General features: G+C 45.4%; 1 long non-coding RNA gene across 1 annotated transcript in view; it reads left to right on the top strand.

The window, feature by feature from the left end:
• The window catches only part of LOC307189385, a 217503-nt gene extending 192107 nt beyond the window's left edge, over positions 1 to 25396 (top strand). The window contains exons 4-5 of the long non-coding RNA XR_013829173.1: positions 20581 to 20757; positions 25290 to 25396. This is a non-coding gene — a long non-coding RNA (uncharacterized lncRNA). The remainder of the gene's footprint in view (positions 1 to 20580; positions 20758 to 25289) is intronic.
• Positions 25397 to 27669: the final 2273 nt, after the last annotated feature.

Below are 27669 nucleotides of genomic sequence, written 5' to 3'. Positions count from 1 at the left end.
GGGAGGGGGAAGAGAGTGACTATTTACTGAACACTAACCTGCACTACGACCTAGACCTTCATGAAGGTTGACCTAAGCTTTGGGGCCTGACTTTAGGTAAAGAGCTCTCTTCTTCCTGGGCCAGACACCCTGAGACTAATGCCTTTGATTCTTGAGAATCTGAGGATCACAAGTCAGAAGCCACTTAGCAAGACAGTCTCAAAGGACCCTCTCAGGACCATGTTTGGTGAATGCCCTGCCTGTGTCCATGGGATCTCCTGGCTTGTACCTAAGGGCAGCCCAGGGCTAGGAGAAGAACATGAGTCTAGTGTCAGGGAGACTGAATCCTCCATATAACAGAATCTAGATTCTCATCTAAGGGCCTCATGCCTGGCTTTGCTCCCTGGCTGACCTCACCTCTCTTTATCTTCTCCCCTGTCCCCCTCATCCTGGACTTCCTCTCGTTTCTGGCACACAGCGAGCTCTCCTTCCTGCCTCAGCTTTCTACTTGCTGTTCTCTTTGCTCAGAAGGTCCTCACCTGAGATATTCACATGGCTGGTTCCTTCTTACCCTCCAGATTCCAGCTCAATTTTCATCTGTTCACAGAAGTCTTTCCTAACCAACTGATTGAAAATAGCACCCCCATCGCTCTCTCTTACCACCTGGATTTATTTTCTTTACTGCCTTTGCCATTATCCAAAATAATATTTTTTCTTACTTATTATCTGTCTGCTTCTAGAAAAGAAATCCCATGAGGGGAAGGATCAAATCTGATTCAGAGCTGTTTTCGGAGGCTAGAATATCCGTAGAAGGTGCTGAATAATTTGTTGACTGAATGAACACGCGCATTAGCTGGATAACCTTGTGCAAATGACTCTGTAAACTCAGTCTCTTTTTCTGTAAAATGGGACCACTACAGCAGGCATTGGCAATTGACAGGATTTGGGGGTAATGTATGTACAGTGTTCAGCATGGTTCCAGGTACATAGTAGGGGCTTGAAGTGGAAGCTCCTGAAATAATAATAATTATCTAAGCCCAGGGCTTTTTCTGCTACCTGCTCCAGCCCTGAAGCTTTTTATTTTTCCCAGGGCTTTTCCTGGCTGGTCTTGGCAGTCCCCATCTCCCCACCGTCCAAGAGCCAGGGAGGCCAAGAACATGGCTGAGGCAATGAAGGGAAATGGGATTGGAAAGGATACTTAATTCTCAGGAATTGTCCCCAAACCTAGAAACGACATGCTAAATCACAGTCTTTCCCATAACTCACAGTCTATCTCCATGGAAATGGGCACCACATGGAGTTAATTAGTAGAACAACAAAACAATCAATTAGTTCCTTAATTAGTTTTACTAAGAAATGATAACAAACAAACACAAACACTATTCCAACTAATGCGTGAGCCACAGGGATAGTTTAATGGCCTTGGGAAGCCAGCTCAGGCACCCGCAGCTGAGAGCGGAGATTTAGTCCCCTGATATTGACAGGTTCCCGGGTCTGTGTCCAGCCTGTGTGTTTCATCTTTATGATCAATTATTTACAACGTCTGAACACAGCTGAGGGGTCGTCTGGGAGCTTTTCTTTCTAGATAGGGAAAAATATGCAATAACTCAAATCATATGAAGCCACCAGGCTCTGGAATGGTCATTCCCCGAATCATTTATTTGACAAATGTTTACCGAGTATTTGTTAGGTGCCAGGCATGGTGCCGGGCACAGGGTAGAGAAGGCGGTGAGAAGTGATTGCCTGAGGGGCTCACTTTGGAGGGGGATGAGGGAGGGGAGGGCAGATCAGAGGAGTAAGTCAACACCATTGTCACACATCTAGTTAAACGCTGGGGTAGGGGCTCCAGAGCACAGGGGTGGGACTGGGGGTTGTGAGAGGGCTGGGAGCGATCTGGAAAGGCTTTAAGGAGGAGGTAGGTGGTGGCTGAGCCTCCAGGGGTGAATAAAAGGAAGATCCTTCTCAACAGGTAGACTGGTCCAGTGGAAGGAGCACACGGCTGGGATTTGGAAGACCTAGACTCTCCAGGCTTAAGGCTGCATCAAAATCCGTATGGTTCCCCACCTGCAAAATGGAGAGAAGGATACCCAAGTTTCTCCTCTCGAAGGGTTGTTATGAGGATCAAATAGATGGAGAAGCTTCTTATAAATCACAAGAAGTTCCCCACAACCAGACAGAAGCTCTGAACAGAACACTGGAGGCGAGAGGGGGTCCTAGAGATGCTCCTCCTTCCTGAGGGATCTACGAAGGAAAGGGACATTCCAGGAACACCTGGGACATATCTATATCTACATCTATGTCTCTGTATATCTATATCCATCTGTGCATGTGTATAAAGCATACATATACGTATGTATGTATCTAGCATATACAGGAATATCTATCATCTAATCAGCTATAAAGGAAAATCCATTTTTAAGAGATAGTGCATGTTAATGATAAAAATAATTGAACACTAGAGATTGTCATACTGAGTGAAGTAAGTCAGACACAGAAAGACAAATATATGATATAGCTTATATGTGGAATCTAAAAAAAGGGTACCAATGAACATATTTACAAAACAGAAGGAGAGCCACAGATGTAGAAAACAAACCTATGGTTGTCAGGGGATAAGGGAAGGGGGAGGGATAAATCGGGAGATTGGGACTGACATATACACACTACCATATATAAAATAGATAACTAATAAGAACCTACTGAATATAGAGCACAGGGAACTCTACTCAATGCTCTGTAATGAACTACATGGGAAAAGAATCTAAAAACAAGAGTGGATATATGTATATGCGAAACGGATTCACTTTGCTGTAAACCTGAAAGTAACACAACTATGATAGTTGTAAATCAGCTATACTCCGATAAAAATTTAAAAAAAAATAATTGAAGCCGTGAAAAATGTTGCCTTCTTCCTATCGCTGACCCCCACTTGCAAAGTCTCCGGAAGCACCACTGTTACCTGTTTCTTCTGCACCCTTCAGAGGCACTCTCTGTTTAGGTAACACATTTTCATAAAGTCTTTCTTTTCTCTAAAACATACTGTTGTGCACTTTTAGTTTTTCACGTATGACACCCCAGACAGTGGCCCATCTCAGTATCTTTGGATTTACCATGTTCTTTTTTATGGCTGGTCGCCATTTTATCCCATGGATGTTAGTTTATTTAACCATTCTCCTTTTATGGACATTTAAATTGTCTCCCATATCTTGTGACCCTAAGCAATGGGTTCTTCTGTTCATTATCTATGAAACTTTAAGTAATAGATTCAGTTTTCTATTTCTTGAGGCAGTTTCTGCTGACTCACTTGATCTTTATTGACGGTTGAGGGTAATCAGTACCCCTTTTTATTTTTGTGCCTTTTTTCGTGTGTTTATTGCCAGTAAGAACTTGAACTAATGTGAACTAATTGATGACAAAGTATACAAATGAAATCCAAGGTGAGTGTTGCAGATATCTTGGTTTAACTCACTACTATTACAGGGACAGAAACAGGTAGTAACACACTTGAACATAAACATTAAATAACAGTCCACTAAAAGGCAGACATGAGGCATCTTTCCCTCCATTCCCCCATCCCTACTCAAGACCTCACAGATGTTTGGACTATAATTACGGTCTTCTGGTCCACTGATTGGCTGGCCTATAATTTGAACAAAGAGAACTAGGCGTGGGCAGTAGATAAGTCTTATAAGACGTGTGGCTCCCAGCCACGTTGGGCAAAGGGAAGCAGAGGAACCTGGTTGAGAGACAGCCCAGGGAGAAGCAGAAGCACGTGGCCTGTAGGAACTGATGCCTTTGGTTCCTGGTACATTCCTGCTTAGCTACTCTGAGCCTATGAAAACATTCTTGCCTGAGCTATCTCAGAGAGGGAGTCTGTTCCTTTGCTGTCAAACAACACCTAAGTCAAACAGTAGATAAAAATGATATTCCTTTCCTATAAGATTGCAAGAGACTAGAATATCTAGATAAAATGTGTTCATTTGATCACTAGTCCTTAAATGTGATCAGTTAATGTCTTAAACAAATTCCGGTTTTTCTCTCCAGGCTTGAGTCATGCATATTTTTCTATCTCTGTTGGCCACCTTTAATTGAAGACACTTTTTCAAGAGCTTGTCCTTAGGCAATAGCGTTCTTATGCCAATGTGGGCTCAACATTGGAGAGGCAGCTTGATGTAGAGGTGGCAGGGTGGATCGTGGTCCCCGGGTTCAAATCCCAGTGGTACCTCATATTATTTGTGAGACCTTGAGCAACTTGTTGCATCCTTTTGTTTCCTTGTCTGTAAAATGAAAATAATCATAATAACCTCACTGGGTTATTGTGAGGCTTAAACGTGCTAATGTAGGCAACTGCTTGGAATACTCTCGTAGGTAGAAAGTTTTATGAGTGTTTCTCCTATTATTAGTTTCTCATATGTGCTGTTTTCAGGATTGTTAGAAAAACTTCCCTTTGAACCATTAGTTTCTTATGGGCAAAACAAATTTCCCTTCTCTATGTATCCATTTCTCTCTGTTTCAGCTAACTTGCCGTAGAGGATATTACGGAGAACATAAAGCAAGCATCTTTCCTTCAGTTCTTAGCATCTCCAATTAAACAAAGAAAAACAGTACAATCCCAGTCTCTCTCCACCTCAGGGACGGTGACCCTCTAGCCAGACTCTCAGTTTTCCCTCAGTTTGAAGAAAATAATTTTACCCTCTCACATCCAATCAATATCTTTGCTGGGTCTATTGTGAGCTGATAATTTAAATACAATTGTCTCCCTAGCAACCATCCTTTCACAGTCTGCCTTTGAAAGAGCTTGCAGTTACAAAATTCACAGTTTCAGCCAGAAACTTTTTTTTTCTCTACAGGAACTAGCTTCTCTTCCAAAATAAACTCTTTAAAAAATGGAACAGAATTTCTAAAGTAAAAGTTAAAAAAAACTTTTTTTTTAATTATAAAGGTAATTGAACAGGATTTTAAACAGAGACGGAAGTGGTTTTATCGCCTCTATTTCTTTAGCTCCAGAATGGTCTATATGGGGCAGGGAGAACCCAGTTAGGCTCAGGGAATGTAGGAATTGGAGGAAGGCATACAGGTAATTTAGTCTGACCTCCTGTTTCTCCTTCTCTGTTTGACAGTTGAAGAAACAGAAGCCCTGAGATTTAACAGCCATGCCCAGAGGCAGGGAGCTAGGATTGGAGGCCAAACTGGGATTTCAGCCCTGTCAGGTCTCTAAGCCCAAAGTATTCTTGCCACTATAATGTGGCCTTTGAGATTTCTTGGGGGAGGTGATGATGAACCCATACAAAGAGGACAGGGCTTTGAAATCAGGTAAGCCCACAGTGGAGTCAGTGGGTATAGTGACCAGCTGTCCCAGTTTGCCAACATGGGAGGGGGTTTCCAGGACATGGGACTTTCAATGCTCAAACTGGGAAAGTCTTGGGCAAACCTTGACAAGTAGGTCATCTTACTGCTAAGCCAGTCTCTAGGTGATTTGGGGAAATTTGGGTCTCCATTTCCTTATCTGTGTTCAATCATAATAGTTCATCTCATGGGGTGTCGTGAGGATAAAATAACAAAAATGAATATTAGCTTCCTTCCTTTCTCTCCTGACTTATTCTGTCCAATAAGAAGCTCTTGAATTTCTTTAGCTGGAAAAAGCTTAAAAGTGACAGTGATGCTTCTTCCTCAGGTTGGCCCAGGTCGGGGGAGGCAGAGGAGTGAGATTTTTATTCCAGAAGGTCTGATACTCAGAGATAACAGTCCCAGGAGACTCCCCCAAATGCCACCCACGATGTGAAAAATCAAAATTAGCTTCTTGGCTACTTTTGGCAGCTGTGATTAATCATTTCGTAATGAGACCGTCGAAGCACAGCTATTTATTTGCATGGGATCAGGAAGATTATGGAATATAACATTTTCATAAATTTGTTACTATTCTAGATATATGTTAGTGTGATGAATAGTTCAGGCTGCAAGAGATGTTTTCATTTCAATAAAGTTATTTTGGGGATATGTTTACATGATGAAATAACCTATTATTTATCCAACTGCATTTTTATGAACTAATTTTTCTTTTTATGCCGACTTGCAATGGTGATTCATTACTTTCTGCCCTTCAATTTTTCTTTCCTTATAAATGGTTTCTTGTTTATTATTTTTCTTAGTATGATCACAATTTTATTATGTCTTATATATAACTTTGATAGTACATATACCAACATGTTAATAAAAGTTACCTTTTGCTTTGCCATTATGGGCAATTTTTAGTTGCTTTTTTATAAACTTCTTTATTGGAGTATAATTGCTTTACAATGTTGTGTTAGTTTCTGCTGTATAACAAAGTGAATCAGCTATACGTATACTTACATCCCCGTATCTCCTCCCTCTAGTGTCTCCCTCCCACCCTCCCTATCCCACCCCTCTAGGTGGTCACAAAGCACTGAGCTGATCTCCCTGTGTTATGTGGCTGCTTCCCACTAGCTATCTGTTTTACATTTGGTAGTGTATATATGACCATGCCACTCTCTCACTTTGTCCCAGCTTACCCTTCCCCCTCCCCGTGTCCTCAAGTCCATTCTCTACGTCTGCTTTTTTATTCCCCTGCCTCTAGGTTCTTCAGAACCTTTTTTTTAGATTCCATATATATGTGTTAGCATACAGTATTTGTTTTTCTCTTTCTGACTTACTTCACTCTGTATGACAGACTCTAGGTCCATCCACCTCACTACAAATAACTCAATTTCGTTCCTTTTTATGGCTGAGTAATATTCCATTGTATATATGTGCCACATCTTCTTTATCCATTCATCTGTTGATGGACACTTAGGTTGCTTCCATGTCCTGGCTATTGTAAATAGAGCTGCAATGAACATTGTGGCACATGACTTTTTGAATGATAGTTTTCTCAGGGTATATGCCCAATAGTGGGATTGTTAGGTCATATGGTAGTTCTATTTGTAGTTTTTTAAGGAACCTCCATACTGTTCTCCATAGCGTCTGTATCAATTTACATTCCCACCAACAGTGCAAGAGGGTTCCCTTTTCTCCACACCCTCTCCAGCATTTATTGTTTGTAGATTTTTTGATAATGGCCATTCTGTCTGGTGTGAGGTGATACCTCATTGGAGTTTTGATTTGCATTTCTCTAATGATTAGTGATGTTGAGCATCCTTTCATGTGTTTGTTGGCAGTCTGTATATCTTCTTTGGAGAAACATCTATTTAGGTCTTCTGTCCATTTTTGGATTGAGTTTGTTTTTTTGATGTTGAGCTGCATGAGCTGCTTGTACATTTTGGAGATTAGTCCTTTGTCAGTTGCTTCATTTGCAAAAATTTTCTCCCATTCTGAGGGTTGTCTTTTTGTCTTGTTTATGGTTTCCTTTGCTGTGCAAAAGCTTTTAAGTTTCATTAGGTCCATTTGTTTATTTTTGTTTTTATTTCCATTTCTCTAGGATGTGGGACAAAAAGGATCTTGCTGTGATTTATGTCATAGAGTGTTCTGCCTATGTTTTCCTCTAAAAGTTTTATATTGTTTGGCCTTTACATTTAGGTCTTTAATCCATTTTGAGCTTATTTTTGTGTATGGTGTTAGGGAGTGTTCTAATTTTCTTGTTTATTATTTTAAAGTGTATGTCTCCCTTCAGACCCATTGACCAGTTTCACATGGGATCTTTGCCCTACAGCCAACTGCTTCAAAAAACCAAGGGATTTCATATAAAATGAATCATTTTTTACTAATTGTGTCTGGGCAGTGCCACTTACTGGGTCTGTGACCTTAGGCAAGCCACTTTCTCTCTCTGAGACTCAGTTCCCCAACTCTGAGGGATTTTGGCCACAATATGTTCTCAGTTAGTACTTGTCAAAGGAATAAATGGATGATGGAATGAGGAGAGTGAAGGCATTTGTTTGGCCTTAGGAAAGGTTTAGGTTGGGGGGTCATATCAACGTATGCTTCTTTTGGTGGGAGGTTTACCTGTTATCTGCTAGAGAGGTAGACAGAAACATCTCCCTCTCTCTTTGTTAACCAGTCTGCCATTTTTTCATCAACAATAAAATAAGAAGAGGCTATTGATCCTTTTTTTTTTTTTTTTTTGCGTTATGCAGGCCTCTTACTGTTGTGGCCTCTCCCGCTGCGGAGCGCAGGCTCAGCGGCCATGGCTCACGGGCCCAGCCGCTCCGCAGCATGTGGGATCTTCCCGGACCGGGGCACGAACCCGTGTCCCCTGCATCGGCAGGCGGACTCTCAACCACTGCGCCACCAGGGAAGCCCCGAGGCTATTGATTCTTGAAAGGCTTTGGGCACCTGTTACTTTGCTGAGTTTGGGGAATTAAATTTCTTAGAAAAATAGGGGTTTTTTTGGAGGGGGGAGGATTTTATACCTACTTCCTTCAAATAAATCAGGGCAACCATCAATAAATGGCATAGAAGAAGGTTGTAATTATACGGAGAGAGTGTGATTAGGTAGATATCTATCAACCTAATAGCTATCAAAATAATCTAGAAGAGAAAGTAGATTCCAGAAGAACCAAACCCAGGAGTCCCAGGTTCTGATCTGCATTGCCATGTGACCTTGAGCAAGCCATACCCCTCTGGGTCTTCTCTTCTTCAACTATGTGACAAGGAAGCTGGATGAGGTAACCATGGGTTATTTAATGTCCTAAGAGTTTAGTCCAGTGTTTCTAAAAATGGGGTCATGAGACTTTGGGGGCTGCAAAAATATTCTTGAGGACTCCTTGAGTTTTGAGAATGTGTTTCATTGGTTTCATTTCCTTCTCCTTTTACAAGTTTTATAGACAAAGCTTCTCTAGCAGTGCTAATTCACCATTGCAAGACATTTTCATGCAGTAAGACTTCATTTTATTAACTTAATATTTTTCCAACCCAGGTTGGAGGACCTGGGAGGACTGGGGTGGCCTGTGAGAAGTATTTTCCTTGAAAGGGGATTTATATAGTATTCAAATTCTAGAAATAGTGCTTAGCTTATATATATCAATACAGAGTTTTCAAAGCACAAGAAGGAAAGATGAAAAACTTGATTCATGAAATGGCCAAGAATGAGAATAAAATACTACAAAGCAGGTGGTGGTGACAGGATGGTGGTGGTTCTGTGTGTCATTGTTAGTGGTGGAAGGGAGGCAGGAGACATTTTACATAATTCATTCAACACATATTCACTGAGTGTTTACTATATGTTGAGAACCCATAAAACATAAGCAGTGAGGAGACAGGAAAGTTATTCAGTACCTGCCTTCCAGATGGTCACGGCAAAGGGTGCTGGTGTACAAGTAAGCAAGTATTATAGTTTAGTGTGATAAGGGCTGTGTTAGAACAACCATGGTGGCCATGGAGTCCAGAAGAAGGTGGATTTGGGTATATGGAGAAAGCATGGACAGTGGGAAAGTAACTTCTGAACTGAGCTGTGAAGAAAGGGTAAGAACTCTGAGACAGAGGAAATGCAGCAGAAAGAATTGCTTGTGCAAAGGGGGAAATGATAGAGGAGTGAGTAATTCACTCCGACTGTAGTATGAAGGCTGCAGTGGAAACATTTAGAGGGCTGTATCTTGAAGGACTGTGTGGACCAAATGGAGAAATTTGGTCCTTTTCCTATAGTGATAAGGAGCCATGGGAGGTTTGTACACAAGAAAGTGACACAGTCAGATATGAGTTTTAGAAAGATCCCACTGGCAGCTGTTTGTGTTGAGGGTAGACTGGAGGCAGAGGGGGGTGAGTAAGGGGGATGGATTCCATTGTCCAGGGGAGAGATGATATATGCTGGCCAGGACTGTGGCAGAGGATGTAGGTGAAAGGGGGTTGGTGCTGGGCTGAGTGATATTTAAGGAGACTAAAGGGAGATTAGATATGAGAGGCGATGGAGTAGGAGACTCCAAGAAGACTCCTAGATTCCTGGCTTGAATGCTGTTTTCGGAAATCAGGAGAGGATCAGGTGGGGTGAAGACAGTTTTGTGCAGGTTGATTTTGAGATGTTCCTGGGAAATCTAAAATGGAGCAAAAGTTTGGAGGGGAGACCAAGAGACTCTTCTTTTCCCTCCTGATCTCATCATGAAATTGTTTCATGAACTTAAATTCCCAGGGACATAATGGGTAAGACAGGCAGTTCTGTCATTGGGACTTAGATCTGAGTTTGAATTCTCTTCCATTAGTTACTTATTCGGTGACTTTAGGCAGGTTACATCCTACTTGAATCCCGTCTAATTTCTGTAATGGAGAAAATAGTGTCTGTGTCATGTGTGTCTGGGAAGCTTAAGTAACATAATGAATGTAGTAGGTGTACCAGGAAGGGTAGTTCTTTCCAACTTGTTTTGTGTTTATATCCTCAGCTCTGCTTCTCCTCTAATCTTCCCAGTGTAGCAAATTCTTAAAAGTTGAAACCTGAATTTCTTTTAGGGAAGATGTTGTCTTTGTTTATAAAAATACCTTCTTGGGGCATAGGGGCTATAAGAGGTAAAGCATTGGAAAGAGATGCCCAAAGTGTTCTGTTTAACTTAGTAAGGAAAGGTGAGAGGGAAGGGAGGAAGGGGAGAGAAGGGAAGGGGATGGGGAGAAAGAAACAGAGCTTGTGGTAGTGAGAGGGATGGGGGATTGTGGCTGGTGAAAATTCCTTGATGGTGGTGGGACCAGAGGATATATTAGAAACCATGATATCTAATGTTTGCTAAAAAGTTATTTGCATTCATATGATATAAATTCCTTCTCTAGCCCCTTACCCCAAATGATCAGTAAAGTTGACTATGCCCAAGAATGCTCTGTGTACATGAAATGTTTCTGGTGACAACTGTGGATGGATTCGAGTTTCTCATTGGGTCTGGGTGGTGTGAGATAAGATAGAACATGATCAGAAGGGAGATGTTCCATTAATAGAGCAAATTCTACAGATGCAAGAAGTCAGAGTTAGGATGACTCTGGAGAGCTGTGTGCTTCCACAGGTGTGGAACGGACCTGATTGACAAACCTGATTATCATTTTCATTCATGCATTCATTCATTCATTTCTTCAACAAATATTTATTAACTGTCTACTATATGTCAATCACTTTCATAGGCACTAGGAACATCTCTGTAAGCAAAACAAAGTTCTTGCCCTTAGAGAGCTTGCATTCTTATTGAGGAGAACTACTAAAAATTAATAGAAAAAATATCTTATACCATGTCACATAGCGATAAGAGTTATTAACAAAACTAAAACAGAGTAAGCAAAGATACAAGCGTGGTGATTTAGAAAGGGTGATTCGAGAAGTTCTCCTTAAGGAGGTGGCATTTGAACAGAGACCTAAATTAAGTGAAGGGGAAAGTCATAGTTAGATCCTGGTAGAGCTGCTGGACAGACATAGTAAGAGTTTTCTCCTCATCTTCCTTGTGACCTTGGGCAAAGGACAACTTCTCAGCCCTCAGTGTTTTCATCTAAGACTAGGGTTGATATCAACTTCCCATGGTGGAGGTAAGTGTTACAAGAGATCACAAAGGTTATTTGGAAATAGAAAATGCAGCCCACATACAAGGGACTGTGGAAGACCCAGCCAAGGATGGGAGTTAATTCCACTTCTTGCTGTGGGAGTTTGGAGTGGATCATGTCCCGGGTGAGTTGTGTGAGCTCTCTTGGGAGATTGCCAGGTGTGGGAACTAAGCTTGAAGATGGACCATGTATTAGAATGTGAATGTCCAAACTCTGCTGAAGTGACCTGGGAGAAGTGCCTTAATACAGACTATTTCCAGAGTCTCATGAATTCTGTATTACAGCAAGTCATCTCATGATTTTGCAATTCTCTTGCTGATAATACAGCCCCTGATGTATTTAACATTACAACTCAGGCAGAAAGACCTGATAAATCTTGGCTGCATAAGGACTTGGCTGCTTGGATCCATTCCCTTCTTAACCCTTCACCCACTGGCCAGTCCCTTTTGAAGAATCACACTGAAGAATCTGGGGTTGTCTTCACCTTTCCCTGGCCTTGTGTATATTTGTCATTCCTCTGGCCTCTGTGGCAGACATCTTTGGTTGCCTACCCAGTAGCCATTATTCTTTCTTATTATTGAGGCTGAAAATACCATATATTGTTTTCCTAGCCTCCCTTGCAGCACGGAGGTGTATATCAGTTATCTCTTACTGCAATAGTGCTGTGTAACAAACCTCCCCAAAACTCAGTGGCTTAAGACAATAAGCATTTATTTAGAGCATGAGTCTGGGAGAGTCAATTTAGTCTGAGCTCAGCTGTGGGTTTCTTTTGGCCTTAGCTGGGCATACTCACATGGCAGCTGGCATGACTGAGCTCTCATCCTCCATCAGGGTAACTCAGGCACATTCTAATGGCAATTGCAGAGGATTAAGAAGTGGAAATACACATGGCCTCCTTAGAACTAACATGTCATCACGTCAGCCACATTCAACTGGCCAAAGTAAATGACAAATCCAGCTTGGATCCCAGGGATGGGGAAATAGACTTTGCCTCTTAGGTAAAGAAAAATACAGAAGCTTATGGCAAAGGTTATAAACACAGGGAGAGGAGAAAAACTGGAGCAATTATACAATCAACCATAGTATATGACCTAATCCTAGATGATCCTATGCCTTGAGTGTGGAGGCCATATTGCAATCATGAAAGAACAAGCCTAATGACCAAGCCAATATAGTGAGAAGCAGAAAGTTGGAAAAAGTCCGAGTTCTTGACCATGTAGTAGTTGTAGGTCCTCTGGACAAACCCTAGAGTCACCTGCTTATGGATATCATGTTATGTGAGATAACACATTTTTCTCATTGTTAAATCACTCAAAAGCATTGGATATTCTGTAACTTGCTGCTGAAGGCGTTTTCAGCTATGTTAACCCATGAATGTTGGCCTCCCTCTTCTCTGTTTTGGGAGTTTGCTTTATGAGCAGAGATTGAATGCTATGACAGATGCCGGGCTTGCTGGATGGTTGCATTCCCAGTCTCCCTTGTAGCAAGGTCATAGGCCCATGATCTGAGTGTTCACATACAACCCAGATTTTGAATTAGAAAGTAGCAATATGAAGAAATGGGATGGACCACTTGGGCAGTGGTGGCTTTTACGGCAGCTGCCTGTGATATCCTGATGCCCCATTGCCACCTTGGAATAAACATCACGGCAGTTAACCCGGTGATCCACTGAATGAGACCCAAGAGAGGGAGACTAATTTGATCCAGAAAAGAAGGTTTATCAGAACCCAGAGGGCTGCCTTGATGCTGGGCCAGCATCTCCCCCACACCTGGCAGCACTTTACACACCTGCAGAGGACAAGGAAGACCTTTCTTACTTGAACCTCATCACATGCTCCTTATCATATGCTCATTATTGTGCAGAAGTGCCTTCCAGAGACAGGCTCCAAGAATCCCACTCCCAGTGACCTCCCGACTCCCCTCTACCTTTACCCCATGGGCTAGTTTGATCCTTGGAATCTAGTCTCTGCCTTTGGTCTCAGCTGTCTTTAGTGTGGACCTCTTAACATTTCAAAGCCGACTCTCCTGCTGACCCATAAACCCCTGGCTGTGGTTTCTTGTCCATATGCAATGTCTGCCACGTCACTCTGGCTCATCCTGTCCTGCTACCCATGACCCTGCATTGACGAGTAAAGACATTGTCTGTCACACTCTGTTGTGGTTGGCTGCACACTTGTCCTCACCTCCCACTAGCCTCTACGATTGTTCAGAGCAGGAACCCATCATCTCAAATCACTGTACCCTCAATGCCTAGAGCAGCCTTTGGAGTATAGCAGATGTTCCACCCAAACAAGTGTCCGAATAAAGTGATAATAAAGTCAAACTAGAAGGAAGCAGTGATCGTTCAGAGCCAGGGCAGGTTCATTAAAAATAAACCTTGTTTCTTTCTTTTCTGTGTCTGATAGAGAAACTAGCCTATTTGGGGGATGCTTCCTAACTCTTAATCTGGGTTTAAGGTCTGAAGCAAGGCAAAAATACACAGATGACTTCTGTTTGGAGATATTTTCCTAAACCTTAGCCCCATACTTCCTCTGTTGTGACACCCATCACTCTTAGTTGGTGCCCTTTTCAGTGTCCTTTTCACCCTACTCTGTGCTCTACAAAGGCAGGGAAAAAGTCTGTCTTGTGACTGTATCCTCAGACCCCAGAACAGAGAAAGGAACACAATAGGCACTTAATAAAGAATGAAAGAATGAATTGACACTGTCCCTCTTGTAGAGTAATGCCCCCCGCAAAGATGCCCACGACCTAATTCCTGAAACCTATGAATATGTTAAATTATACAGCAAAGGGGAATTAAGGTCACAGATAGAATTGTGGACTCTAATCAGCTGATTTTAAAATAGGAAGATTATTCTGGGTTATCCAGGTAGGCCTACTGTAATCACAAAGATCCTCAAAACTGGAAAGAGAGGCAGCAGAGGAGATCAGAGTGATGCAACGTGAGGTCTCCACCTGCCATTGTTGGCTTTGATGTGGTGGAAAGGGCCACGAGCCAAGGAATGCAGGTTCCTCTAGAAGCTTGGGAGGAGTTTCTACTTTGTGCTAAGTGCTGTTCTAGGCACTAAGGATACAATGATGGGATCTGCTGGCCTTCAGAAGCAAAGAAATAGATTCCTCCCTAGAATCTCCAGAAAGGAATACAGCCCCGCCGATACCTTGATTTCAACCCATTGCTGGACTTCAACCTACAGAACTGTAGGACAAATAAATTTGTGCTGTTTAAGCTGCTAAGTTTGTAGCAATTTGTCACATCAGCCATAGAAAATAAATACACCTCCTGCTATGGTCTGAATGTTTGTGTCCCCCTAAAATTCATATATTGTAATCCTAATGCCTCATGTGATGGTATTAAGGGGTGGTTAGGTCATGAGGGTGGAGCCCGCATTAATAGGATTAGTGCCCTTAGAAAATGGACCCCAGCCCCTTCCGCCACATAAGAATACAACCAGACAGAAGTCTGTGACCCGGAAGAGAGTCCTCACCTGACTGTGCTGGCACCTTGATCTCAGACTTCTAGCCTTTAGAACTGGGAGGAAGATTTCCATCGTTTATGAGCCACCCACTCTGTGATATTTTGTTATAGCAGCCAAACAGACTAAGCCATCTCCTCTTACCTCATGACCCTGAGGGGATGTCCTGCTCACTTTAAGGGTCTCTCCCAGATGTAGGAAGGCCCCTAGTGGCAGGTTCCAGGCTCTGTGTTTGGACTTGTCCTGCCTATTCTTTGTGTCAATGACTCAATGAGGTCATTGTTGATTACAATGCTGTGAGACCTGAAGGGAAAAGCCGAAGTGGAATTACGCGTTCAACTGTTTAAATACGAAATTTACTGGGGAGATTGTAAAGTTCCATGGATGGGGAGATTTTGAGTTTGAGAAAAGTCAGTAGAATGATGAGGATGGTTTTGTCAATGGATGGCCATTTGGTGGTGTGGACTTAGCAGGGCCAAACCCAGGGCAGCCTTAACCCAGACCTTTGAATCTTAAATTTGTTATCCTAGAGGCTTTTACTTAAAAAAAAATCTGGACCGACACTGAGACTCTGGGAAACTTGTTAGTGACCCTCAAGTGTGCTACTAATCAGCTATGTGTCTAATTAACTCCTTTGGGCCTTAGTTTCTCCATCTGTGAAATAGAGTCCTTTTAGCTATGAAGTCCCTGGATCTGTCTGGAATAGGAGCCCCACCTCGTCAGCCTTCTGTCCTCCAAGCCTAGTTCAAATGTCATTGTCTCCTAGCGGCTTTCGTTTATATTTTCCCTCTCCCCAGGCATAGCTGATTGTGCTCTGTGTTTCGTTCGTTATCGATCTAGCTATCCATTTACTTTCTGCTGTTTTATATCATAAACATTTATCTTCAAGCTTATACTCTAAATGCATGGACTTATTTATCTCTGCAGCCCCAATGCCTGGGAAATAATAGGTGTTTAATAAACCTTTGTTAACTAGAATTGAATTCAATTTGAAATTTGTTATGTAGTATCATTTAATCTTACACTTTCCAGCTAAGCTTAACAACTACCTGGTCAAATCTCTTTGTATCAGCAGGAAAATTGAGATCAACAGGGAAACTGAGAGGGTGGGAAAGGCCTCCCCAGAGCCCCACACAGCACGTCTGAAGCAGAGATTAGAACTCATGTGTCCTGATTTATGATCCAAAGTCCTTCTTATTCTACTAAGTGGCCTTTCATCTCTGTCTTCGTTCAAGTGAGTCTAGCTGTTGTACCGAGAGGTCCTAAAGGTTGACGACTTCACACAAGCGAGGTTTTAGACTGTGTTCACATAAAGTCCTCTGGCTGTGGGATTGCCGAGGACTCTGCCATCTTCAACATGCGACCTCCAAGGTCACCTTGAGTATCAGTGTCCAGCTGGCTGTTGGAGAAAGAGAGAGAACAGAGGAATACATGGGGCTCTTTACGGGCCAGGCCTAGAAGCGATATACCCTGCTTTGGCCCATATTCTGTTGGCTGAAACACAGCCTGGGAGCCAGCTAGAAGCAAGGAGGCAAGCAAAGGCTGATTTAACAGACAGCTGCCAGTCTCTGCCATGCCATCCACGTTCCGGGCATGGGTTTCGATTTCTATCATGACAATTTAATGTTTTACGTACCTACCTAAAAGCCTCTCGTAGGCTCCGAGTGAGCTAAAAGTGTATCAGGTAGTGTTGATACTATTATTATTTTTGTTATTTGCACTAATAAGAGGGGGGAAGTGGCAGACGGGAGTCAACTTGAACGACTTTGCAGGGTTTAACCCAAAACACGTTTTGCCAGGCAATTTCCCCTTAATCTTGAAACCTATGCATATTTCAAGGGAAATTTAATCCTTGTGTTTCTGATTCATTTGCACTTAACTCATCAAAATGTTGCTTTGTAAGGCGTGTTTGATGTACAAGAAGGCTCATAAGCCCTTTCATAAGCCTTTCAAATGCCTTTTCTCTTTGAAGCAGAAGTTTGCGTTCTTCCAGCGCTAAACAGAGCTAAAACCAGAAAAAGCCTTCAGTTGCCTTTCCACCCCAGAGGCCACCGATTAGTGCGGTTTGTTGGGCCAGCTGTGGACTCTGGTGAAATGCCCAAGGGGAGGGGGTAAAGACGTACAGATGTTTCACACTCTTCTGCCTCCAGACCTTGGCTGCTCCAAAGCCTGAGCTCTTTCCTCACTGCTCACTTACAGCCAATAGCTCCCACTCCTCCAATACTCAGCCCCTCTCTGAAGACCTGTTAGAAAGAACTAAGCACTCCTTCCTTTGTAATCCATTATATCCTACCATAATAACAACAATAATAATGGTTAGCATGAATTGAGCACTTCTTAAGTGCCAGGCACTCTGCTAGGTGCCTGACTTGTGTCAACAAATTTCATCCTCCCAACAGCCCCATAAAGTAGGCATTATGTTCAGCTTCCTTTTACAGATGAGGAAACCGTAGAAAAACGTGGGAAGGTCACGTGCCCAAGGTCCCACAGTGGGAAAGCCAGCATGGCATCTGTAGCACTGACTACATATAACCAGGGCACCCCTGGGCTCTCTGAAAGGAGGTGCTGTTTCCTCTCTGTCTGTACTGATGTCAGAGAACCTGGCCCTGAGAAGGCCCTCTGTCTCCGCTTGAGGGGCTGGACAGTTTGGCACTGACAAGCACAGAGTCAAGTCTTGCCTTTGCCATTTTATTTGCTGAGATCCTGGAGAAGACATTTAACCTCCAGATGCCTCCTTTTTTGTCTTCTGTCGAATGAGGATGGCGAGAGTACCTGTCTCCTAGGGGTGCTGTGAGGACAAAATGAGCTCATACACGTAAAGCTCTTAGAACGCTGCCTGACCCGTGTGCTCGTTAAAGGTTAGACATTATGACCGAAGGAAGAAAAGGAGGTGTGGACGGCGTGCATACCTCGGTTTAAAATACTGGAGGGTCAGTGAATGTGTTGGGAGACAGACTCAGACTCAGAAAAGGTCTCGGCAGCTTACAACTTGAGCTGGAATCCCACAAGATGAAACACAGAAGGGATAAGTAGCCACCCCGTGCTTAGGTCTCAAACATCAGTAGCACCAGCTTAGGACAGGGGGAGATAAGGCTAAGACGTAGCAAGTGTCAGGGGTGCTCAGGTGTTAATGTTGACAGTGAGCCCAACTCTGGGGTGTGTTACCGCCCAGCTTAAACCTTGTCAGTAGGAATGTGTTGTCTAGAACAGGGAGGGCGCTGTCCTGTTCTCTTACGCATTCAGTCTCTACCGGGAGCAATGCAGAAATGTATGGCATCCTACTTAATGATTTTCATATATTTTTCTAATATTTTTTTGGATTATAAAATATATTCACTGTTGACAACTTAGAAACTTAGAGAAAAGTGAGGAAGAAAACAAGATTTATATAAAAACAACAATTATATCCATAATTGTCCAGCCATCTCTTAATAGTTTGGTATTTCATTCTTTGTAGTCTTTTATAGACATATTCTTAACACAGATGTGAATTGGAATTTCTTGGCCTCCTGAGAGCTGGGTAAATTTGGCCTCAAATCCTTATTCCATACTTTGGAGAAGCCCCACCATCTCAAGATTCCTGCAGATACCTCAGGACCTTACATTTTTATCACTGTCACTGACTTAGATTTCTTGTCTCTCCCAAATTCTTGTTTTTGAATTTGCTTTCGGTTCTTCATCTTTGGAAGAAGTCTTCCCGTCATGCAGGGAGAGGATGGCTCTTTCTTCTTGGCTGTCCTGGCCAATGCAAACGCGTATCTGGCTGTGGCATGACAGAAGAAGAAGAACTTTCACTGGAGGATTGAGGGTTGCCGGGAAGAGGAGTTGCAGTCCACTGCATTCAGCAAACAACTGAAGCAGACAGCCAGGGAGCACACTCCAAATCCACTTGTTCTTTTCTTTTTTAATTTGAAGTATAGTTAATTTACAATGTTGTGTTAGTTTCAGGTGTACAGCAAAGTGATTCAGTTATATGTAAATATTCAGTTATATATAAAAGAATCATTTTCAGATTCACTTCTATTATAGGTTAATTCAAGATATTGAATATAGTTCCCTGTGCTATACAGTAAGTCCTTGCTGATCATCTAGTTTATATATAGTAGTCTGTGTACGTTAATCCCAAACTCCTAATTTATCTTCCCCACTCTCACTATCCCCTTTGGAATTGGCAAGTTTGTTTTCTATGTCTGTGAGTCTATTTCTGTTTTGCAAATAAGAAATATTTACAAAATAGTCACAAAATATTTTCTGTTTTGTAAATAAGTTCATCTGTATCTTTTTTTTTTTAGACTCCATATATAATTGATATAGTATTTGTCTTTCTCTGACTTACTTCACTTAATATGATAATCTCCAGGTCCATCTATGTTGCTCAAATGGCACATTTCATGCTTTTTTATGGCCCAATCCACTTGTTCTTATTCAGTCCTTTCAGTAGCCCTGTCACAAAGCTTTCTCACTGGCCACATCAGTGGTACCCAGACACCTACCACCTCTCTGGTTTCCTCCCCAAACTCACACTCAATCTCCTCCTCTCCTCATTTACCAAGTTGCTTGGGCCACAGCCTTAGGGTCAATTTTGACCCCTCTCGGCTCTATTTTAAAATAGAATGCGAGTCTGGTCACATTTCATCACCCCATCCCTGCCACCCTAGTCAAAGCCATGTGCTACCTGGATCATTGCAAAGCTGGTCTCTTCACTTCCACCATTACTCCCTGTAGGATATTCTCTACACAGCACCCAGAGTGACCTTCCTCCCCTTGAATCCTGCCCATGGCTTCCCATCACACTCGGGGTAAAATCATAGCCCTGCTGATGGCTTGCAGGGTGCTTCACGGTCTGGCGTCTTGCCTTCCCTCTGGTCTCATCTCTTGCTGCTCTAGCAGCAAAGAAAGGCTTTGCTGTTCCCTCTTTGTGGCTTTTGCACTTGCTGTTCCCTCTGCTCAGGTACTTTCCCGAGATACCTTCATGGTCCTCACCACGGTCCATACATACTGGGTGTCCCAAGTTCAATGCGAGACCAGGGGCCATTGATCCTGAGGCCATCCCATGCCTGGAGGAGGAGGTGACATTAAGGTTGAAGGCTGAATTCCTAACAGCAGGAAAATAAAATATGATGAAGTGGATGTTCTGATGAAACTTTTTTAATGGAAAGCTACAGATCCTGCGTGGCTACACTTTGAAACCAGAGAATAAGCAGTTGCTAAGCTCTTTGCAAACAGGCATGTTGGTATGGGAGCCATGGTTATGGGTTGATGCTGGTCACAGTATCCCTTCAAATCAGGGGACCCTATTTCCTCCATTAAACTGTCAAGGCTTTACTTTATTACTTCCTTTGAGAGAGAACTTTTTTATCCTTTTTTTTCTTTCTGGCTGTCCCTTATTAACTAACTCGATTCATTTGAAGTGGAGCTAAAATGAGGCTCCTGGTAGCCTCACTGTTCCCACCCTAGTCCTGGTTCTGCCGTCTCTGGCCACACAGAACCAACCTGCTTTCTTTGTCCTGTGGTGACCGTAAGCAATTTGTATACCGTAAGCGGGTCACCTGAGTCTCCTCTTCTCTTGGTTAAATAATTCCAATTTTTTTCATCCATGTGTCAGAAATACGGTTTTCAGGGAGGCTCACAGAATCGTAGTCTGGGTAACATTCCCTTTTCTTCTGTCCCTCAGGCACCACGGAAAGATGCTCAATAAACTTCAGCACCTTTGGCTTGTGGTGGAGATGCTGCTGGCGAAACTCATGTAAAATGAGCCTGTAGGAGGCTGCGGGCCCTGCTGCAAGCACTCTGCGTGCATTCATCGAGATAAGGACTATTACCAACGTCACGATACAATGAGGAAACCAAGGTAGGTAACTTACTTAAGGTCACTTAGTAAGTGTCAGAGGCAAGATTCAAAACCAAGGCTGTTTATGACGCTAAGTGCGTGTCTATTACTTGCCAAGTGCTTTTCTAGAACTTATCGAATCCTCCATTCAACTCTGCGAGACAGGCATCATTACTTCTATTTTATGGACGAGGAGGTGGATGTGCCAGGGTTATGTAATCTGCCCAAGGTCACCTAGTTTGTAAGTGACAGAGCCTAGCTTTGAACTAGGTCTGTGCTGCCTTCTGATGAAGAAGGCTCTCTGCACTGCAGGGCTGCACTCTACTGCCCAGATTCCAAAGGAGATCATTAAACACATGCCCTTCCCTGCACCCACATCCAAGCATCACACACGCTGGGAAATAGCTCTCTGTTCATCATGTGTGGTGGGTGAAGTTTATGCATAAGGCACCATGACACTAATGCCATTATATTAAAAGTGAGAAGATTCCAATAAGTTTCCAAGCACACGTGTTACAGTAGAGTTGCCTCTCTCTCCCCGAGTGAGTGTACAGCTTTCTGTTGATTTGCTTCACCTCACACAGTTACTACAGCGAGATTTCCCCCAGTGTCCCAGGCTCCCTTCGGCTCTCATTTAGATTTTCCTCCTAGATGCAGCCATTTCAATGCGTATCAGCTGCAGTTGAGCCCGCCAGATTTCTTTCCCGATTAGCTGGGAAGATGGCCCTGTTAGTTATCTATCTGTGAGCTGAGCGAAAAATCTGGCGGGCTGGGCAAAACTGCTTTGTGACATAACCTGGCTTTGTCCGTGTTGGCAGAGGGATGACTGGCAGTGAGATCCTAGGTGGTGTGAGAAGGGGGAGGGGCTTGTGGAGGCGCCCAGGAATGGAGATGGGGAAGGATGCATAGAGAGAGAAGTGTGTGTGGGTTTGGGTGCTTGGAGGTTGGGTGGGCATGTGCATCAATTGCATGGTGTTAATAGGTGGGATAGCTCGTACATCAGAGTAGGTTTTAAATGAGACTGAAGAGATGTACACATAAGGTAGTGGATGGTTGAAAATTGTTTGAATGGATGGATATGTCGTTGGGGTCTCTGAGGCAGCTCATGGCTCTGTTCATGGACCCTTAGGTTTAGGAAGGCTCACCCACCCCGTTGGGGAGCGCTGGCTGAACGGGGGATGGGCCTCCCAACATGACAGCCATCCCAGGCAAGATTTAGGGCAGGGATTGCAGAGGGGACCTGTATACCGGGAGTTCAAGCTTCTTCCCAAAAAGGAGGGCTGAGCTGAACTGAGCATGCTCTGTTCACAAAGCAGATCTAAGTCTCCCCAAGTCCCCTGGGCAGAGGGAGTAAAGTGATAGAGAGAGCAGGAGTTACACTAATTGCACTCTCACTCCTGGGGGGAAACAGCAGGGGCCGAGAAGAAGGGTTCCCTGTCATCACACATGTAGACTGTGAGCTCTACCACTGCTGTCCTCCCAGCGCCCAGCACAGCTCCCGACCCCCAGCAGGCACCCCTTCGTGGGCGTGGAAGAGAATGACAGTGAGAGGGCAGTTACAGCGCAGGGAGAGGTGGGGACGCGTACATGTTGGTACAGCGTACAGTATGTTGTGTGCCGTGTGTGCATGCGTAGGATTCTCCTGTAGCTGTGGGACAGGTGCTCCTAGGGATGGGACGCACATGTGGAGACTGACTGTATGGACAGGTGATTGGGTGATGCGTGGGTCTGATGGTATCTGGGGTCACAGGTGTGTGTGCTGGGGTGGGAGCAAGGGTGGGTATTTGGAGAGGCCAAGGAGTGTCCCTAAGAGCTGTGCTTGCATGAGGGAGGGTTGCATGCATGGGTGTGTGTGTGTGTGTGTGTGTGTGTGTGTGAGAGAGAGAGAGAGAGAGAGAGGAACAGTCAGTTTGTAGATGTTTTCCTTTCCTTTTTCTGCCTGTCACACTCTCACTTCCCTCTTCTCTTTCTGGTCGTTGTCACACATTTTCTCTTTCTCCCTAAGGCATCCGAGGGAGTGACAACACACTGACCTCAACAAACATCCTGACAATCACACCCCACGCCCACAACAATGCTCGTGCTCATGCGTACCTGCGCACACACACACACACACACACACACACACACACACACACACGCCTGTGGATGACCCAAAGACATGAATGCTCTGATCCGAGCTCCATGGGGTGGGGTCCCCCCAGGCAGGTGGACAGACCCCCGTGGGGCAGCTGGTGTTTGCTGGTCACCTCCGCATGCCAGGCTGTCTGCAGAGCTCCTTGCACCATCTCATTTAGTCCTGATGAGGCAGGATTTGTGGGTCCTGAGTCTGAAAAGAGAGAGAAGGGAGGCTCAGTGAGGCGAAGTGGATCGATCACTGACTCCCGTCTCATGGTCGTCCGGTGGATACATCTCTTGGCATCCCGCTCCTTCCCTCTGGGAGGGAGGCAGACCCCTTCCGCTTTCCCTGCCTACCCCTTTGGCCTCAGCTCCGCCCTGACAACCCACCACCCCTTCCCAGGCCTGACAGCAGGTTCCTAGGGCCCCGGGCCTGGGATGCCGAAGGCTGCTGGCTGACCCGGCGGCCCAGCAGGCCATGGGCAGAGTGGAGGAGGCTCAGGTTTGCAGTCAAGGTGGACTTGGCCTTGGATCCTGGATTTATGACCTAGTGATGTGACTCTCCACCGGGCACTCCCCTTTTCTGACCTCCATTTGCCTCCTCTGTGAAATGGAGATGCTAAAACCTGCCTGCTGGGGCTGCTGAGGGGGGTGAACAGGGTGCTGTTCACAGAATGCTTGGCTCAGAGCAAACATCTAGGAAAAGTCCATTCCTTTCCTGCACACGGCTCCTTCCTGCCTGGATCACCCCACTTCACCTCCACGCCCTCTGGAGCCTTTCTTCCATTTGGAGTACAGTTAGAGGCCAGAGCCTTGGCCATCAGAAAGGGTAGCTGAGGACATCAATCCACCTCTTTCTCCTATCTCTTTTGCCTTCAGAGCTACAGTTTATTCATTATTTTCTTTTAATTGCTTATTCCCTCCTTGACATCTCTATTAACCCCCTCTCCTCAAGATGTCTGAAATCGAACTTAAGTATTTGTCCCCAAGGCTGCTCGTCTCTTACCTCTTGTGTCTTGTAAGGACGTTACATTGTAGGTACCTTTATTTATTCCTATATTACAGAAGAGGAAACCAAGGCTCAGAGAAGGCAAGCAACTCACCCGAGGTCACACAGCTAATCAAGTGCTGGAGCTGGAATTGGAGCTGGGGGTCTCTCTGAACCTAAGCTCAGGCCCTTTCCCTCTACCAGGCTGCCTGCCTTATGTGACAGTGCCCATTGTGAAGGGTCCAGGGGGGAGAAGATCACACAGATGCCCCCCTCCCTCCCAGAGGGCCCAGCCGTTCTCTGGCCTGAGGTGAAAGCTTCTTGTAGAGGCTTGGAGGTTAAGCCAAGGTGCTTCCTCTGTCCCTCCTTGGTCACACCAGCAGCATAATCAGCCCATTACCCAGTCACCCAAAGTCCTGAGAAACCTTCCCTGACAAGCTATGGGGCTGGCCCGGAGGCGGGTGGGGCGGCTGGAGCACGTCAGAGGGAGCGGTGGGCCACAAGCCCGGCTCCATCCATAGTTTAATACCAGGGTAGTGTCTTCCACCCGCTTCACCTCAGCTAAACGTTCAGTGCAGTTTGTTTGTTTGTTTGTTTGTTTGTTTTTGCGGTACGCGGGCCTCTCACTGTTGTGGCCTCTCCCATTGCGGAGCACAGGCTCCGGACGCGCAGGCTCAGCGGCCATGGTTCACGGGTCCAGCCGCTCCGCGGCATGTGGGATCTTCCCAGACCGGGGCACGAACCCGTGTCCCCTGCATCGGCAGGCGGACTCCCAACCACTGCGCCACCAGGGAAGCCCAGTGCAGTATTTTCTTTCCTTCTTCCTTTTAAAATATCGGAGGGCGATGAGGAGAGACGGCCAAGGCTCATGGTGAGATCCCTGGCATTGAGGTGAACCACAGCAGCTCAGTTTCCAGCCTGGCTACTTAGGAATTGAGCTGTGTGGCCTGGAGCAAGCCCGTAACCTCCCTGAGCTTCAGAGTCCCTGTTTGCAAGGCGGGGGTTATCATCTGTCCCTTCCGGGCCCGATGTGAAGACAGAGCAGAGTGTCCACGAGCACATGTCTATTTCCAAAGCTCGGCTCTGTCGCTCTGTTGCTAAGTGACCCAGGGCAAGTCACTGCTTCCCACGGGGCCTCAGGATTCCTTTCTTGTAAAACAAGGACAAAGGGATCTTCCTCATGGGATCAAATGAGCTGACCTGTGTGAGCCTGTAGCATCTGTCTGGCACTTGATAAGCAAGCAAACCCCCCAAACAAAAAAAAAAGTCCCCACAGCCCCAGACAAACCTGTGGTTTTCACACTTTCCAATGTCTGTGCTACAGCGATGATGGCCCAGCCTCTGAGAGTTCCATGACCTTGTTCAAGGTCAGACAGCTCAGGGTGGCAGAATGAGATTCAAGCCAGGCAGTCTCGCTCAAAGTTGCTTTCTTTCTTTTCCTCTACAGATGCCACAGAGGCATCTGGGATGCACCCAGACAGGAGGCTTCCGACACGAGGAGGAGACACGGATTATCTTGCTTGGACTGGGGCTGTGGGGATGGACTGTCCTGGGCCAAGGGGTAGAAGGTGTTTATCCTCAGAAGCACTAAAGCAGAGGGTGGATTCCTCCCTGGGCTTTCAGTGTGATCTAGAGGGAATCAGGAAATCAAATGATGCAAAAGTCACTATTTGCTGGTTAATCTATGCACGGGGAGAAGTTTGGCCTGAGGCGTGGAGACGCTAACACACTTCTCTTACCTGATCGTGCAGCTGCTGCACGGCCACCTGGCCCTGCCCGGACTCATGGTTCCCATCTGCACACCTCCTCGGACCCGCTGCGATGACAAAAACCCACGGTGTGTCTTGGGCAGCCTCCCCACCTTGGCCGCCCCATCTGATAACAGAGGGCAAGAGCCAGGGCGGTGAAGACATCCACAGCCCCAGGTGCTCCTGGAGACATGCCCCTACCCAGTGATTTCCTCCGGCAAACCCCCTCTCAAGGATGCCTGGCGGCTGCCGAGCACACAGAGTCCCTCTGAGGTGCTCAGGAGACCGTGGCACATTGCTGACCCTTTTTGCCACCTTCCTCTGTTGACAACCACCCCTCTGGAATCAGGTGGTGGCAGAAGAGAGATCCCCAAACTGCCCAGGGTTGGGAGGGGCATGTCTCCTTTAAAGACAGTTGAGGTATTCAATTTACCAGGCGTCTGCCCTGCCCATGCCTTCTCTCCGGTCCCCTCCACTGGGGACTGGGTCTCTCCTCTCCTGGTTATCGGGACTTCAGTTCCCAGCAAGTGAGACTAAAGACTGGAGATTGTCTGGGCTTCCCTGGTGGCGCCGTGGTTGAGAGTCCGCCTGCCGATGCAGGGGACAGGGGTTCGTGCCCCGGTCGGGGAAGATCCCACATGCCGCGGAGCGGCTGGGCCCGTGAGCCATGGCCACTGGGCCTGCACGTCCGGAGCCTGTGCTCCGCGACGGGGTGGGGGCACAGCAGTGAGAGGCCCGCGTACCGCAAAAAAAAAAAAAAAGCAAACAAACAAACAAAAAAAGACTGGAGATTGTCTTATGCATCTCCCTCCTTTGTGGTGGGGAAACTGAGACTAGAGAGGTGGGAGGATCTGTCCTGGTCAGTGGAGGAAGTCTGAGGTACAGCCAGGGTACCTCATTTCAGGGGATGCAAGGGCTGAGGGCAGAGGCCATTGGGAGTCAGCTGCGGGGCCAGACCATCATCATTGTCCTTCTCCTGCCACTTTCCCCCCCCTCGTCCCCCTTCCCTCCTCCCTTTTCCCCTTCTCCTCTTTCCCTCCCCCTTCCTTCTCTCCCTCCCCACCCTCCTCCTCCGTCCTCCTCTTTCCCCTGTACCTCCCTTTCCTCTCCCCACCCCTTCATCATCATCACCCAGAGACGGCAGCAGTCAACAGCAGACAAGCAAGCCTTCAGTGACAACTTGCTCGGTCTGCTATTGCACTAAATTCTCCTCATTATTCATTTTAACTCCCGTAATGACCTGACATAGATTTTATTTTTCCCATTTCAGAGATGGGTAAGGTGAGATTTAGCAAGGTTAAGAAACCTGTCTCAAGATCACACAGCTAGCAAACCCAGGTCAATGTGGCCAGCGTTTTAACCACTACACTATTCTGCCAGGGACTCTGATCGGGGAAGAATTTGAGAAGTTCTGTTACATCTCCAAGCCTCAGTTTCCTCAGCTGTAAGATGAGGTTCTTAATGACATCACCCCCACCTTGCCTCAGAGAATTCTGGGGAGGGTCTAGTAAGAGTGGAGGAGAAAGGGTTTTGTAAACTGTAAAGTGCAGTAGGTCTGATGGTTTGCTTAGGATGGGCGCACAAACAGGGTTTCCCCTGGCTATTTATCTCCATATGCCAACTGCCTAGCTCAGCACCTGGCATACCTATGGCAGGTGGATAAAACATACTTAAATAATAAACTAATGATTATCAGGTGGTTATGCACATTCCCTTCCCCCGCAATCTTATTTCCTAAAAACGTGGGGCTCTGGTCTACCAAAGGGGACAAGGCTTTGTCAAACTGATGGGAAATGTAGGGCCATCTGGTACCTAAAACCTTTGCATCTCTGTCCGGCCGCCTGCGGAAGGTCTGGGGTCTGGATGGAAGTGTGGCTCTGTCCCGGCAGCCTCTAGGGCTCAGCGTCCCCTCAAGGTTATCAGTGCAGGTTTAGAAAAAAGGCCTGGAGCTGAGGGAGAAGGAGGCAGGCAGGCTGTCCCTTCAAAGCTTTGCCTTCTTCCTTTTTTATTTTTTAATTTCATTTTTTTCTTTATCCAAAGGCTGCAGAGCTGAAATAATTTATTTTGGATTTGAATAGG

The sequence above is a fragment of the Stenella coeruleoalba genome (genome assembly GCF_951394435.1).
Source record: "Stenella coeruleoalba genome assembly, chromosome: 7".
NCBI classification, from domain to species: Eukaryota; Metazoa; Chordata; class Mammalia; order Artiodactyla; family Delphinidae; genus Stenella; species Stenella coeruleoalba.
The sequence above is the reverse complement of the archived record's forward strand: the minus strand, read 5'-3'. Positions and strand labels throughout refer to the sequence as shown.